This window comes from Phyllobates terribilis, unplaced genomic scaffold, assembly GCF_046119375.1.
Source record: "Phyllobates terribilis strain yellow unplaced genomic scaffold, ASM4611937v1 Scaffold_191__1_contigs__length_3620865, whole genome shotgun sequence".
In the NCBI taxonomy this organism is placed as follows: Eukaryota; Metazoa; Chordata; class Amphibia; order Anura; family Dendrobatidae; genus Phyllobates; species Phyllobates terribilis.
In genome coordinates this window covers 1,737,652-1,754,467 of record NW_027362951.1, presented here as the reverse complement: position 1 = coordinate 1,754,467, position 16,816 = coordinate 1,737,652, and the positions used below count along the sequence as shown (strand labels likewise).

At 50.3% G+C, this 16,816-nt stretch overlaps 1 long non-coding RNA gene and 1 pseudogene across 1 annotated transcript in view; one reads left to right on the top strand and one right to left on the bottom strand.

Annotated features, from left to right (window-relative positions):
- Positions 1 to 16,816, bottom strand: part of LOC141213275 (uncharacterized) — a 418,496-nt gene that overhangs the window by 182,678 nt on the left and 219,002 nt on the right. The gene's annotated exons all lie outside the window — the stretch shown is intronic.
- LOC141213274 (UDP-glucuronic acid decarboxylase 1-like) overlaps positions 1 to 16,816 on the top strand; it is a 133,585-nt pseudogene that overhangs the window by 108,175 nt on the left and 8,594 nt on the right.

The window sequence follows — 16,816 nt, the reverse complement described above, 5'->3', positions numbered from 1 at the left end:
ATGGGGGGCTTCCATGTTACTGGCAGTACAAAGGCTCTGGAAAAGTACTATGGCTCCTCGCCACCCCCCCCCAAAAAACAGAAACTCAGCGAATCTGAACTCCCAAATACAGATGATCCCCCTTCTGAGCCCCACAGTGTGCCTAAACCACATTTAACGTCCACATGTTTGGCATTTCTGTAGCGATGAGAGCCCATTTAATTTACGGGTACGTGTCTCCAGTAGAACGTGCCGGGCACTTCATTAGTAGATTTGCAAGTTTCACTCCAACATCCACTGCTGCTTGTTAATGTAAAACACCCATGGAGTCAAAATCGTCACTACACCTGCAGATAAATTCCCAGAGGGGTATAATTTCCAAAATGGGGTCACTTGAGGGGGTATTCTGCTCGTCTAGCACGTAGGGGCTCTGTATCTGGAGTCTACAAACTATTCTAGGAAAATCTGTGCTCCAGGAGGTAAATAGCGTTCCTTACCTCCCGAATCTCACCGTACACTAAGCAGTACTGTACAGCCACATATGGGATATTTTTACATTCAGCAGAAATTGTGACAAATTTTGGTGCCATTTTTACCCTTTTCCCTGTATAAAAATGTAAAATCTGGGGCAAAAGCAAAATATTTGTGGTAAACAAATGTAATTTATTTTTTTTCATCACTGCCCAATGGTGTAAAATTCTGACACACTTGTGGTGTCAATATGATCACCGCACCCCTAGATTAATTCATTGAGAGGTGTAATTTTGTAATATGGGGTCACTTGTGGGGGTTCTGCTGTTCTGGCACCTCAGTGGCTCTCCCAGTGGGTCATGGCACCTTCAAACCATAACAGTGAAATCTGCCCAAAAAACAAAGATCCATTTTTTTCCCTTTAGCCCTTAGACAAATTAAAAATTTGGAACTAAAACAACATTTTAGTGGCAAAAAAAGCGATTAATCTTCACCGCCCATTGGTATAAAATTCTTTGTGGCACATGTGGTGTCAACATCCTCACTGCACCCCTAGATGAATTCATTGAGGGATCTAGTTTTATAAAATGATGCTACTTATGGGAGGTTTCTGCTGTTCTGGCACCTCAGGGGCTCTGCCAATGTGACATGGCACCCTCAAACCATTCCAGCAAAATTTTAACTCCAGTATGGCGCTTCTTCCCTCCTGAGCATTGCACTGTGCCTCAAAAGTCATTTTCAACCACATATGGGGAATCTGTGTACTCAGGAGAAATTGCACAACAAATTTTGGTGCCATTTTCTCCAGGTATCCTTGTGAAAATGAGAAAATTTGAGGCTACAACACTTTTGTGGGAAAAAAGTATGTGTGTATTTAATTTCCAAAAAAATAACAGTGAAGAAGCCGGAGGGTGAATACATGACCGGAGGACTTGCGTTTAAAGCTCCACTACAGCGGTGAATAAAAACAAAAAATGCTGACACGTTCAGTATTTGGTCAGTATTTTATATCCGTATTTGTAAGCCAAAATCAGGAGTGGAACAATCAGAGGAAAAGTATAATAGAAACACGTCACCACTTCTGCATTTATCACACACTCCTGGTTTTGGCTTACAAACACTGAGGTAAAATATGAATTAAATACTGAACGTGACCTTTTAAAGAGGTTTTTGTCACCTACCCACAGTTTACTGGGGGTCTAACTGTTTGATCCCGGCATTGATCATCAGAACGGGGCACTTTTACCCTCCCTAGAATGGAGTACACATGTGACTGCTGTAGCGCCCCGAGGGTTCGGCCGCTACAGGGGTATTGCACCTCAACCAGAGGTGTGATATTCCACTCCCAGGTAAGGATGGAGTGTGGACCAGGGCTCAGTTAGCTGCATACACCACACACTCCCCATTTCCAGGGGACAGCTCGACGGTGCTCCCATTTTATTGCAGGCACAACTGACCATGTCCCTGGCTGGAGTGGGGAGGGGGGAGAGAACCCAGTGGTGTAGGAGCAGAAGGGGACGGTTTCTGGAGCATAGGAAGGAGCTCATTGGGTGCAGGTCACCTGAGCTCAGACACAGAGAAGTAGATAAAAGGTGGGAGCCATCTTAAGTGAGGAGTAGAAGTTGAGTAGTGGAGTGGAGAAAGAGAGAGGTAGTTCAGCCAGAGAGAGCTGGCAGGGAGCTGTGGCTCAGCTTGAGCTCAGCTCCACGAGGCAGGCCTAGAGAGAAGGCCGGGGCCAGAGAGGAGAAGAGGAGAAGGAGAAGGAAGGAAGGAGAAGAGACAGAGGAGTGGAAGGGCTCCAGAAACAAGAAGGCAGAAGGGACCCTAGGAGAGCAGAACGGACAGCAACCGGAGCACTAAGGGTCAGGCTGTGGAAGGGTACCGGATTCCCAAGTTGGTGGAGGTAAATCATCCCTCAGCCAAGAACCGGAGGTCATGATCATTTATTGGTGCGACCCCCCGCCAAACCTGCTAGGAAGGCACCATATAGGATAGCGGGAAGTGTAGGCCAACGCTTACCCGACACGGTCCGCTGTAGCTGGACAGAAGTGTGGTCACTGGTGGGGCACGAGAGGCCAGAGAAAGGACAGAAGGGGGTCCTGTGCCATACTCCTGAATTGCCTGGGGGTTGACCGAGCCCCTCACCTGGTGGACGCAGCACGGCTTGGGCAGTCGTTGCTGACAGAAGTGATTTGGATATCAACTGTGAGTAAAAGACCCTGGACTGCACCATTGGACTCTGTGTGATTTATGCTGCACCTGCACCATCACCCCCAGCATCCACCTACATTGCCCTTAGGCTACACTCTTCCCGTGGGGAGTTATCCTATCCCTGTGCTGCACACCAACACCAGCCTCAGCGGTCTGCCTTGCAGCGGCGGTTATCTCTGACCGCAATCCACGTGTGGCATAGTCAGACATTCAAAACATCTATAAATAGACTGCCACAGCATTGGTCTGACCACCCTGAGCCACAGGACCGGGTTGCCACTACTACCCCCATCAGCACCGTACACTAGAAGGCCCGGTTCCAGGTACCCCACGGCCCAGGGGGCGAGTCACTGCCACTCCATTCGTTCCCTAGAGGACTGTACTCTGCTTTCTCTGGCTGACTGGTGGGGAATGCATAAAGTGGCAGTTGAGCATGCCCACTAGTGCTGCATTCTAAGGCAAGGGTCACATGACAGTTTTTATCTCATCCGAGAAAATCTGTTCAATTATGCTATTCACACTCTGATCGCCCGCTGATCAAACTCTGATCAGAGTGTGATCCAATTTTCTCGAAGGTGAAGAAAAAACGTTTCTCCACCTCTTCCATTCAGTTGGTCTGTGAAAATCAGACTGCACTCTGATGGCATCTGAGTGCTGTCTGATGCTTTTCACAGACACAAACTCGTCCGAGTTATTTGGACTCCTATGAAGCTCTGTCTCCTTGAGAGACCATGATATTCTCTAATTTCTGCAATATCGCAGTATTTTGGTAATTAGTGAATTTCATGGTCTGCTATGGAGACTGAGCTACCACAGTATTGTAGTATATAATATAAGCAATCAAACGATCGTAGGTTCACATTCCCTTAAATGATTAAAAAAAATAAAGTTCGTCGGGTTTGTTTTTTGTTTTTGTACACCTCATGAATCTGAGCCTGGCTTTACAATTGCGATTAGATGACTGTGTGTGACTGGTCAAACACCTCCACCAGTCAACCTTTCCCAGCACAGCACCAGGTAATTGTCAGATCTTCTGCCCGGATATCTTTTTAGCCTTCTGATCGACTTGCATTGCAAGGTATTGATGCACCCCCGGGGCCGTGGGATACTCGGCAGCCGGGCCTCCGGTAGCTGGGGGATATCACGGTGGCTGGCCTGGTCCGTGACCCAGGGCGGTCAGTAAAAGGGGGAATATATAGGGGATTTGGAAAGTTCGTGGCGCCACCTGTGGATTGCGGCTAGAGGGAGCCGCCGCTGCGAAGCAGTCCTCTGAGGCAGATGGTAGAGCAGCTTGTGATGGAATGGCGCCCCACAGGTGGAGCGGGCCTCAGGGCAGCGTGGCGTGTAATGGATGTTGGTGCAAGGGAGAGACGGCAGGACGGTCCCGGAGGAAAGACAGACACTCACACGGGGGTAAGCTTCAGTACCTTTACTGGTGATGCTGCAGGCACGGTCCAGGGTACTCCAGGTGAAGGGCACACTTTTGGACTCTCCCCAGTGAGCGGGTATAGGGCCTCCTGATCCGTTGCTTTACTCTCTAAGCTTCCGACCTGCCTGGAGCTAGGCCTAGCTTGGTTACTGTCTCTCTCTGCACCTGCTGACCTGGTGGTAGGGCCTTCTCTTTGGAGATCACTCTCCCTGGACGCTGGGGCCTCCGTGTCTCCTAGCCCTGGTACTGTAGTCAGCATTCGGTGATCCTGGGACCTGTAGTCCTCCAGGGGTTCCGGTGGTTCCTACTGACTATAAATGTCCCTGTAGGCGCGGACCCGGTGTCCGGTATATATATTGGGGTGAGCCTGGTATGCTCCTCTGCCCCCTCACTACTTCTTCCTACTCCTCTCGCCTTCGGCCCACTCAAGGCCCTCACTAGGCTTTCACACGTGCTGTAGGCCTTGGCTCGCCTAAGCATAGCAGCCAGCGTGCTCCTGTCTGAGCGTCAGCACGCTCTCTGCTCAACTCTGAGCTGTGTTTCTCTCTGTCTCTGAACACTCACTGCACACTAACTGAGCTGCCTGGCTCCACCCTCCCTTTATATATCGCTAACGGCTCCCTCTGCTGGTCTGAGGTGGTAGGGTGGAGGTGTGTGAATGTGTGGGGGCCTCTTGTGGAGAAGTCCATCCATGCACCCTTCTGGGTTCTGTGGCACCAATGCGTAGCAGGGCGCCACAGTATGCAGCGTCTTTCTGGTGGAAAATGCCAGAAGAATGTACATATTACTACTTCTAATTGCTAGCGGTTTTTGAAAGATTGAGCATTTTTAAGAACCTCAAAAGCCTTAACATATAGAAATGAAATAAAAATTCTATTCTTTTGAGCATTTTTGAGAAACTAATGTAATGCCAAACTATCCTCTTTTCTAGTAATTGTAATCAAATTAATGGAGTAACACATGGAGATAAATATAATTGTTTGGCTGTGTGCCCACGATGCGTTTTCGGTGCGTATTTTGGTGCGTATTTGCAGCGCGTAAACGCTCCAGAAACGCATTGCATACCTTATCCCATGACTTCCTATGACATTCTGCAAGTTCTGTGCACATGGTCCGTATTTTTTCTGCGCAGATTTTACTCGCAGAAAAAATACGGACATGACCAATTCTTGTGCGTTTCTGCATGCAGATTTGCCTATACAATGCATTGGAAAAACGCATGTCAAATACGCATCAAATGCGCGTCAAAAATGCATGTAAAAAACGCATGCGTTTTTCTGCCAAGGAGATACAGAAATAGTCAGGAGAATTTCTGCTTCATTTCTGCATCGTGGGCACTAAGCCTTTAACCCCTTCACACCCCTCCCCTCCCCAGCCTGTTTTCACCTTCATGACCAGGCCAGTTTTTACAATTCTGACCAGTGGCACTTTATGTGGTAATAACTCTAAAACGCTTCAACGGGTCTCAGTTATTGTGAGATTGTTTTTTGTTTTGTTTTTTCGTGACCTTGTATTTCATGATGGTGGTAAAATTTGTTCGCTATTTGTGAAAATATCGGAAATTGCAAAATTTTCACACTTTTAATTTTTATGCCCTTAAACACACAATTGTTAATATGGAACATTTTTCACATGTCTACTTTACTTTAAATCAGCATGATTATTGAAACATTTGGGGGAGAGGGTTGTTTTGTTTTTTCAGGGACCACATCATATTTGAAGTGACTTTGGGAGGCATATATGATAGAAAATACACAAGTGACTCCATTTTAAAAACTGCACCCCTCAAGGTGTTCAATGCCTCATTCAAGAAGTTTATTAACCTTTAGGTGCTGCACAAGAATTAAAGAAATGTGGAAGGAAAAAAATTTACATTTTCCCACAAAAATGTTCATTTAGCCCCAAATTTTGTGGTGAAAACTGTTTTGGGAGCGGGGCTTGGTTAGGAAGGAGCGCCAATTTGACTTTTGGAACGCAAAATTGGCTGGAATAGATGGCGGACGCCATGTCGCATTTGCATAGCTGCTGATGTGTCTAAACAGTGGAAACCCCCCATAAGTGACCCCAAGTTGGTAACTATACCCCTCAAGGATTTTATCTAGATGTGTAGTGAGAACCTTAATCCCGTTGGTACTTCACCAAATTTTATAACGCTGAGCCATGAAATTTCTGCAAGGTTTCTGCATCTCGTGGCAGCAAAAACATTGCTTTTTTGTGTTTGTTGTTTTTTTAAGAGTTTTTGTACAGCAATGAATGCTTTTTGGAGCTAAATAGAGATATTTGAAAAAAGAAACGTGGGACATGGCTTTAACCCTTGGATTACCGTGGGGTGAGTATATTGGGTTAATTTAAATGATTAAAGAATGTGTCTGTTTTATTTCAAATAAACACACACTGAGAATAAAACACTTTAAGTCTTTACTTACAGGTTTAGTAATGAGGGTGTCTGGCTGACACCTCTTCCTTACTAAAGCGAGGGCTTGGTGTCAGCAACACCTAATCCTATTACCCCTTAATCCCATTACCCCTAATGCCACAGTTTTGTCAGTACATGCGGATCCACCACATGTAATGACATTTCAATCGGTCAAAATCTACAGCTACAGAAATTGACATGCTGCGGGTGAGTTTATGAAATAAAATGAATTAAATTAAAAAAATGCTGTGGGCTCCCGCGTCCTTTTTGTAACCAGCAGAGGGAAAGCCAACTACTGAGGGCTGATATTACTAGCCAGGGAAGGATCCATTAGCTGAAAATATTCCCTGGGTATTAACAACAGCCCACAGCTGTTTGATTAGCATTTACTGGCTAGATTACAGGAGTCCCCCTGAAAAGAATTGACACATATGGTCCCACTATAAAAACTAACCAGCAAAGGCTAAACAGACAGCTTTGAGATGATATTAATAGCCAGGGAAGCGGCCATGGATACTGGCCCCTCCAAAGCTAATAATATTGGCCCTTAGCTGTCCCAGAAATTGTGCATCCATAAGATGCACCAAATCTGTCTCTTAGCCTCGCTCTTCCCACTTGCCCTGGTGCGGTGGCAAGTGGGGTAATAGAGTTGGGGTTCATGTCAGCTTTGTATCGGCACCTGACATGAAGCCAAGGTTAGTAATGGAGAGGTGTCTAAAAGACACCCCCATTACTAACCCCATAGTAAAGATTTTTAAATAAACACACGGCCTGAAAAAAATCCTTTATTTGAAATAAAAGTCCACACTGTTTTAATCATTTATTTAAGAATAAAAAACACAGTATACTCGCCTAACGCCTAATCTGCTGAAGCCATTGTCATCTGTTTTTCATTATTTTTTTTTTACAATCATATCTCTCACCTGTCCGCTGTGATGACATAATCCAGAGTGTCCCATGAAGATCTGGGTCAGTTCTAGAGCAGTCACATCAGCAATCACTGATGCACATGTTCTAAAGGATAGCAGGCTATACACTGATACAGGAGTGGAATCACTCCTGTGTTCGTGTATAGCGCTGAGCTGCCGGGACAGAGGTCACATGAGTTCATCTGCTGATGAGCTCCGGTGATCTTACTTACTGCACCACTGCTGTGTGAGAAAATTCTGTGTCGTAAGTAAGGTCACTGGAGCTCATCAGCTGATGAACTAATGTGACCTCTGTCCTGGCAGATCAGCGCTAAACACTGCCGGGAGCGATTACGCTCCTGTCAGTGTATAGAGTGCTGCCGGGTGATCCGATCGCCATGGGACACTCGAGATTACGGCGAATAGGTGAGTATAATATTATTTTAATATCAATTTTATTTTAACTTTTTTTTTTTTTTACTTTGAGCACAGGCGTCTGCTGATGAGACCACTTCTCCCATCAGCGGCGCCTGCTCTCTTGTAGGCTGATGGGAGGAGTAGTCTCTCATCAGCTGACGCATGTGACTCGCGGTCAATTCTTTGTGTGCTTTAGCCATCTTTTTGACCCATTGACTTAAATGGAGTCAATCAAATACACAGCAAATCCGCAAATATTTTTATACCTGCGTTTTTGCTGCAGATTTGACTGACTGAATTCAACTCAATGGGTGAAAAAAGCGGCAAAAACCCACAAAGAATTGACATGCTGCAGATTTAAGTGCAATGCAAATCCTGCCAGGAAAATTCCTGATCATGTGCACAGCACTTCAGGATTGTCATTGCATTAGCGGCAGAAGAATTCACTAGCGTTTTGGCCCATTTCTGTGTGGGAAAAACACTGCAAAAATGCAGTGTGAACATAGCCTAAAGCCAGGGCAGCATGGAACCACATTGGTATGATAGGGAGGCAACACATTGAATTGAATGGCACGTGACTTGCTGAAGGGTAAAACTATTCTACAATATCATTATTTTGTACATGATTGTCCATTTCACCTGGAAAAGTAATTGGAGTTTAAAGAACCGTAAGCCAATCCTAAATTCATCTCCGCATTGAGGTTATTAATTACAATTTGCAATTAAAGCTGTAATCTGCTGTTGTCTTCTCCACAGGGAATCATAGAATCATAGAATGGTAGAGTTGGAAGGGACCTCCTGGGTCATCTGGTCCAACCCCCTGCTCAAAGCAGGATTCACTAGATCATCTCAGACAGATGTCTGTCCAGCCTCTGTTTGAAGACGTCCATTGAAGGGGAACTCACCACCTCTCGTGGCCGCCTGTTCCACTCATTGATCACCCTAACTGTCAAAAAGTTTTTTCTAATATCTAATCTGTGTCTCCTCCCATTTAATTTCATCCCATTGCTTCTAGTCTTTCCTTGTGCAAATGAGAATACAGATGATCCTTCTGACGCACCCCTGGGCCTGTGTCGCACAGCGTTGCGCATGCAGGAGCTTACCCGGAGCCGGATCTGTTGAGGGTTGTAGTCTCGTGGCGGTGACCCGGTCCGTGCCCAGGGAGTCAGACTAAGTGGCGTTGTATTAGCGGTAGATGTTGGACGACTACGCCACCCGTTGAATGCAGCGAAGGAGCTGCCGCTGCAGGGCAGACCGCTGAGGCCGGTGGTAGGATTGTGCAGCGTGGTAGTATCACCCCCAACGGGAGGGGTATGGCCTCAGGGCAGCCGACGTGGATGATGGGGGTATCAGGAATCACTCAGAGACGATGCGGTGTAGTTCAGGGTCTTTACTGGTGATAAAGATAGACCCTCCCGGAGTACTGGCTAGCGATCGGGGCCTGGTCAGTCCTTGAGCAGATGGGATCTCCCCTGGCCAGGCGGAGTTGTAGGCCTCCCAAACTGACTGTACTCTTCTGGCTACCTTGCTAGAGGCGGGTATAAGTAGCCCACGTCCCTGAGTGTACCGTGTGGTGCTCACCCGTATGGCCGGTGACTCGGGGCCTTCTAGTGGCGTCCGCTCCACGACGGCGGTGCTGGTCCCACGCGTGTGACCGTGCCTTCGGGTTTCTTGGCCAGAGGACCTGAAATCCCCTGCCGGGCGGTTTCTGCTGCTGGGTAAAGATTAGTCCCCACAGCCTCGGACTCCGGGTCCGGTGATAGCTTCTCAGTCAGGGCGAGCTCTGCAGCTGCCAGCCCCTGACTCCTTATAGCACTGCTCCCACAGAGCTCCTGATGTTCTTCTCCTATATCTGCTGCTCTTCTCTGTCTCTACTTCTTCTCTACTCACTAACCCTGCCTCAGCCCTAGGTTTATATAGGGGAAGTTCTTCCCCTCCCAGGACTGGGCAGGAGGTGTGGCATGCATAGGATCCCTGACCAAGAGACCTCCCACCTGCTCTCAGACGTAATATCTCTATCACTGTGGCAACCAGACCCCTGGGGTGTCACATTCCCCCCTAGTGAACTTTAGTACTCCGGGACTAAACATATTTTTAGAAAAAACATAACAAGGTATAAACAATAATAATACAATAAGAAAAACACATAAAGATGGTTACGGCGTGTCCGCAACCGGGTGCAGTTTTGAAGAAAACAAAGGTGTCCATTTCACCAAAACAGGGAGACGTAACCAGGTAGGGGTCTGTCCTGCCCCGAGTCCTTATCAGTCTTTTAGTCCATCCTGGGTTACGCTCCAACTAATTGTACAAGGATTCCCGGTAAATCCACCAAGGACTCCTAAAAATAACTAGAAACACATAATTATTTACAAGCAACAAGAAAAACAGGTAACCATAAATAAAACAACTTATACACTTCAAATCCTCCATCGTGCGGGTAACTGGCCTCTAGTGGCCCTAGTGGACCTACGGAGCTGACTGTCTAGCCCCGAACTACAGGGTGTAGGAACTGTCAAGGGTAAACTGGGCAGCTGTCCACGGGCCCTTTGGCTCACTAGAGGCATGGCAGGTTCACTATAAGCAGAGGGTTGATTCTCCTGGTCTGCTGGTGTGGGGTCTTCTGCCTCCTGGACCGGCTGTTCTTCCAGCTCTAGCTGTTGCTCCGTAGGTGCTTGGGATGCTGGTTGGAGGAAGGTGAGTACGGGTACCACAACTGCGCCATTGACTTGAGTCCAAGACCGAGGGAAGTCTCCGAGCACAGTACTAACCATATCTTCCCTTTCCTCTACGGGTCGAGGGTCTTCTTGTTCCTCTTCAGGGTTCCGTAGCTGTTCGGGACACTTCTTCAGGTGATCCCGGGATACAATGGTTGTGGTTTCCCCTCCGTCTTTACTGATGGTACAGACCTTTGGGTTGTCGTGGCTTGAGGGCAGTACGATGTACGGGTCCTTCTCCCACTGGTCGTCCAACTTGTGGAGCCGCCTTTTCCTCTTCAAGACCTGCTCTCCGGGTACCAGGGGAACAGCGGGAGCACACTGGTTGTAAGTTTTCTCTTGTCTTTCCCTAGCTTGACAGAGACTTCGCTCCACGCTCTCCTGTGCTTTCCGGTACTGCTGCTGCCTCTCTGTGTCCCAGTCTGCTTCTGGTAAAGTGTCCTCGGGTGTCAGGACTCCCATCTCCAGGTCAACAGGTAGCTTCCCAGGTCTTGCCCTCATCAGGTAAGCCGGGGTACAGTTGGTGGAACCTACCGGGATGTGGTTATATAGGTCCACTAGGTCGGGCAGCCTCTCAGGCCACAGACTGCGTTCTTCCAGGGGCAATGTTTTCAGAAGATCTATCACCACCTGGTTCATTTTCTCACAAAGTCCATTAGTTTGCGGATGATAGGGTGTCGTCCTTATCTTCCGGCAGCCATACAGAGTGCAGAATTCTTGGAAGACCTCCGCTTCAAAGGCAGGTCCCTGGTCTGTCAACACTTGGTCCGGGTACCCGTGTGGACGGCAGAAATGCTGCTGGAAGGCTCTAGCTGCTGTTCGAGCTGTTAAGTCCTTGACGGGGACGACAACCAAGAACCGGGAGTAGTGATCCACGATGGTTAGTGCGTAGACGTAGCCACTTCTGCTTGGGGTCAGTTTTACATGATCCAAGGCTACCAGTTCCAACGGCTGCCGGGTGACGATGGACTGCAGGGGAGTCTTCTGGCTGGCACGGTCCTTCCTCCTCAGGTTGCACGGGCCACAGTCTCTGCACCACCTCTCGATGGTTCCCCTCATGCCTACCCAATGGAACCGCCCGCGCAGCAGGAACTCCAGCTTCTTCCATCCGAAGTGTCCAGCCCCGTCGTGGTATGCCTCCATCACCACGGCTGCGTCTCTCCGTGGCACCACTACTTGCCAGATTAGTTCATGCGTCCGGGAGTTAACCATTCGGCGGCACAACTTCCCCTTATAAAGGAACAGTCGACTCTTCTCAGCCCACAGTTGCTTGGCTTCCTCCGGAGCGTCTGGGTCAAGGTGAGCCTCTGGCCGAGTCAGCATCTCCTTCACCAGTCGGACGGCAGGGTCACTGTCTTGCGTTTCCGCCCAGTTGTAGTGAGGCAAGGGATTAAACGTAGCAGCTTGCTTACTCCTTACCCGGTGGGAATACTGGATAGTCCCATGACGGTGGAACGCGGGGAGTTCGACTTCTTCCAGTCCCTCTGGATCTTCTCCTACGTCCGGTAGGTTTGGCATCCTGGACAGGGCGTCCGCGTTGGTATTGGAGCGTCCTGCCCAGTATTTGATTGTGAACTCGTAGTTGGACAGACGGGCCATCCATCTCTGCTCTAGGGCACCGAGTCTTGCTGTGTCCAGGTGTGTCAACGGGTTGTTATCCGTGTACACGACGAACCGGGAAGAAGCGAGGTAGTGCTTAAAGCGTTCGGTGACTGCCCACACCACTGCCAGGAACTCTAGCTTAAATGAGCTGTAATTCTCAGGGTTTCTTTCGGTGGGTCGCAGTTTTCGGCTGGCGTAAGCGATTACTCGCTCTTTCCCCTGCTGGATCTGGGACAGCACGGCTCCTAGCCCGATGTTACTTGCGTCGGTGTAGAGGATAAAGGGCTGGCTGTAATCCGGGTACGTCAGGATTTCATCCCCCGTGAGGGCCATCTTCAGCTGGCGGAAGGACTCTTCTTCCAACTTCTCCCATCTGAAGGGCGGCTTCTGGTTCTTGGCCTTCCGGGACTGGCCTATCAGGAGGTCCTGCATAGGAGCTGCCTTTTTGGTGAAACCGGGGATGAACCTGCGGTAGTAGCCTACCAACCCGAGGAACTGCCGCACTTCCTTTACACTGGAGGGACTTGGCCATTCCTTAATTGCGGTGATCTTATCAGGGTCGGGAGCCACTCCGTCAGCGCTCACCACGTGTCCCAGGTACTGCACCTTTGGTTTCAGGAGATGACACTTGGAGGGTTTCACCTTTAGGCCGTAGCTTGCCAGAGCTTCGAACACTTCCGCCAGGTGTTTCAGGTGGTCCTCATAAGTCTTAGAATATACGATGACATCGTCCAGGTACAACAGGACCGTCTCGAAGTTTCTGTGGCCCAGACAGCACTCCATTAATCGTTGGAAGGTTCCTGGTGCGTTGCAGAGTCCGAACGGCATACAGGTAAACTCGCTAAGTCCCATCGGGGTGGTGAATGCGGTCTTCTCCCGGTCCGCCTCTGCTACAGGAACCTGCCAGTACCCACTAGTGAGATCCAAGGTAGAGAAGAAGTTAGCAGATCTTAAAGCAGCCAAAGACTCCTCTATCCTTGGTAAGGGGTACGCATCCTTGTGTGTGATACGGTTGATTTTCCGGTAATCTACACACATCCTCATGGTGTTGTCTTTCTTTTTGACTAAGACTAGTGGAGCTGCCCAGGGGCTACAGCTATCCCTGATCACCCCAGCCTCCTTCATGTCTCTAAGCATCCCCTTGGCGTGTTGGTAGTGTGCAGGGGGTACGGGTCGATACCTCTCTTTTATGGGAGGATGGTCTCCCGTGGGGATGTGGTGTTCTACCCCCTTGACTCGCCCGAAGTCTAACGGGTGTTTACTAAACACTCTCTCGTACTCTTGAACCACCCGATAGACTCCCTGTTTCTGGTGTGAGGGAGTGGAGTCAGTACCCAAATGTAGTTGCTGACACCAGTCCTCCATTGTTTTCTTAGAGCCGTTACCTTCCTCCGGGTGAGATGGAGGCAAGGGTTCCACAGATTGTATAGCATTTTGGTTAATGGTATATAATTTGGCTAGCGTGGCATACCGGGGCAGGTACACTTCCCTCTTCCCGATATTTATTATGCGAACGGGCACCCTCCCATGGCGTACATTGACCACCCCCCGTGCTGTCAAAATGGTGGGCCTACTGTCTGAGTAAACTGGTTCTACCATTGCCTGGTAATCTCTACCTCTCAGACCAATAGCTGCCCGGCACCAAATCATCATTTCACTTTTTGGGGGCATGGCAATAGGGAAAGGGTCACACATTCGCACGCTACCAATCTCACCACCGGAGAGTTCTAGCTGTTGCCGTCGCATCAGTGCCCGGATCTCTTTCTGGAGCACTCGCTGCTGGCCGGAGCTGGCGTTCTTGGCAACCTGCTGTAAAAGGAAAATCACCTCTGCAAGACAATTTTCAATTACATTAGTTCCTAGAGTTATCTTTGGGTGACTCTCGTGTTTGTCAATGTCTACAATGATCAGTCCCTGTGCTGCCAGTTCGACTCTACCGATTTTAATGGTCACCTCTTTAAATCCAATCTGTGGCACGGGCTGACCATTGCTGGCGATGATACTCAAGTCGTCGTCAGGGTAGCGGGTGATATCCGAGTCATTCCAGTACTGCTTGAAGAGCACGTACGGGATGGTGGTGACCTGTGACCCGGTGTCCAGTAGGGCACTCATAGGAATGCCATCCAGTACCACGGGTAAGACTGGACGTCCTCCCACATATTTGTCGCGCCAGTTCGATGGGCCTGGTGATCTTTTTCCTGGGGGTTGGCCCTCTACCCCAGGTTGTGCCAGTTTAAAGGACAGTACCTTGCCATATGTCCGGGTTGATTGCAGCGGCGGCAGATGGGTCGTCCGTCCTCGTTGTATCGGTCGCTGGGTCTCCCTCTGGCCGGTGGGGTCCTCCTTGGTCGACGCCACGGGATGTCCTCCGGTCCGGATGCCAGCTGGATCTTCCCTGGAGTGGAAACCTGTAAAGACTGCACAGTTCGGGTTAGCGCAGCAACGCTTTTAGCTAGCTCTTGGACCTGATGGTGCAGGTCTGGAGCCGGGTCATTGTTCAAAGCCTGCGCATCAGCTCCCACAGGCCCTGCCGACAAGGGTGCCGCCTCCTGGTGGTAAGTGGTAGTGGGGCGTCGGTGGGTCACAACGCCACCTGGTGCCGGTTCTCGGAGCACCCGGATGGCTCTGTCCTTGAACTGTGCAAATCCCAGATGAGGGTCCTGTAAGGCCATTGCCCGCAACTGGGTTCGGTGGGCATTGCAATATAAACCCTCTATAAATTGTTCAGTCAACAGCCTGTCCTCGTCTCCCACGCCGTCAGGGTCGGTCTGCTTAATGGCTCTCAGGGCCTCTTGTAGGTTCAGGGCATAGTCCCTTATACTCTCGTGTGCTCGCTGCTTGCACCCGTAGAATCTAAGCTTGATCTCGGCTGAGGTGCGGGTATCAAAGGTGTCCCTCAGCCGGGTTAGTATCCCTGCGACAGTCCTCCCCCCAGGTGGCCAGGACTTTACCTCCCTTCGGGCTGCCCCAGTTAATTGGGCCACCAGGATGCTCACTTTTTGCTCTTCTGTGAGGGGGTACACCTGGAAGAGGCTATCCAGCTTTTCTCTAAAGTCATGCAGGGTATGTGACTCCCCTGAGTACTGGGGTAGCCAGGCCGCTCCCGGGATATAGGGCATGGTGAAAGGCATGACTGCAGCAGCGGTGGCGCTGGCGGGGGTTGAGGCAGTGAAGCTCTCCTCCGTATCCGACATCCTCCTCCCCCCTAGTGGACCGTGGCCTACCTTGCGATGATCCTCTTCCGTAGGCCGCGGCTCCGCAGTAGATCGTCAGGGTTGAGGACCTTCCGTCGCGCTCCTGTGACGTCGGCGTCTGCTGGGCTCCTTCCAGGACCTTACGCGACGTCCGGACGTGAGGCGGGGCTTCAGTTCTCGCGCGCTTTCGGAGTCCACGCCCCTCTTCTTCCCGCGCGACGTCTTCAAGATGGCGTCCAACGGCGGGAAAACTCCACGGAAGGCGGGAAGAAAGCTGAAAATGGCGCCGGATGGCGGGAATCTTCACCGATGGCGGGAAGAAGGCTGAAGATGGCGCCGGATGGCGGGAATCTTCACCACAGGTAAGTTTGAACAGTCTTTTTCAGGCACGCAGTACCCGGTGGTTGCGGGCACGGAATCCTGCCGACTACGCCAAAAGTTGACGCACCTGTGTTGACGCACCTGGGCCTGTGTCGCACAGCGTTGCGCATGCAGGAGCTTACCCGGAGCCGGATCTGTTGAGGGTTGTAGTCTCGTGGCGGTGACCCGTTCCGTGCCCAGGGAGTCAGACTAAGTGGCGTTGTATTAGCGGTAGATGTTGGACGACTACGCCACCCGTTGAATGCAGCGAAGGAGCTGCCGCTGCAGGGCAGACCGCTGAGGCCGGTGGTAGGATTGTGCAGCGTGGTAGTATCACCCCCAACGGGAGGGGTATGGCCTCAGGGCAGCCGACGTGGATGATGGGGGTATCAGGAATCACTCAGAGACGATGCGGTGTAGTTCAGGGTCTTTACTGGTGATAAAGATAGACCCTCCCGGAGTACTGGCTAGCGATCGGGGCCTGGTCAGTCCTTGAGCAGATGGGATCTCCCCTGGCCAGGCGGAGTTGTAGGCCTCCCAAACTGACTGTACTCTTCTGGCTACCTTGCTAGAGGCGGGTATAAGTAGCCCACGTCCCTGAGTGTACCGTGTGGTACTCACCCGTATGGCCGGTGACTCGGGGCCTTCTAGTGGCGTCCGCTCCACGACGGCGGTGCTGGTCCCACGCGTGTGACCGTGCCTTCGGGTTTCTTGGCCAGAGGACCTGAAATCCCCTGCCGGGCGGTTTCTGCTGCTGGGTAAAGATTAGTCCCCACAGCCTCGGACTCCGGGTCCGGTGATAGCTTCTCAGTCAGGGCGAGCTCTGCAGCTGCCAGCCCCTGACTCCTTATAGCACTGCTCCCACAGAGCTCCTGATGTTCTTCTCCTATATCTGCTGCTCTTCTCTGTCTCTACTTCTTCTCTACTCACTAACCCTGCCTCAGCCCTAGGTTTATATAGGGGAAGTTCTTCCCCTCCCAGGACTGGGCAGGAGGTGTGGCATGCATAGGATCCCTGACCAAGAGACCTCCCACCTGCTCTCAGACGTAATATCTCTATCACTGTGGCAACCAGACCCCTGGGGTGTCACATTTCTACAATGTGACAGCCCTTGA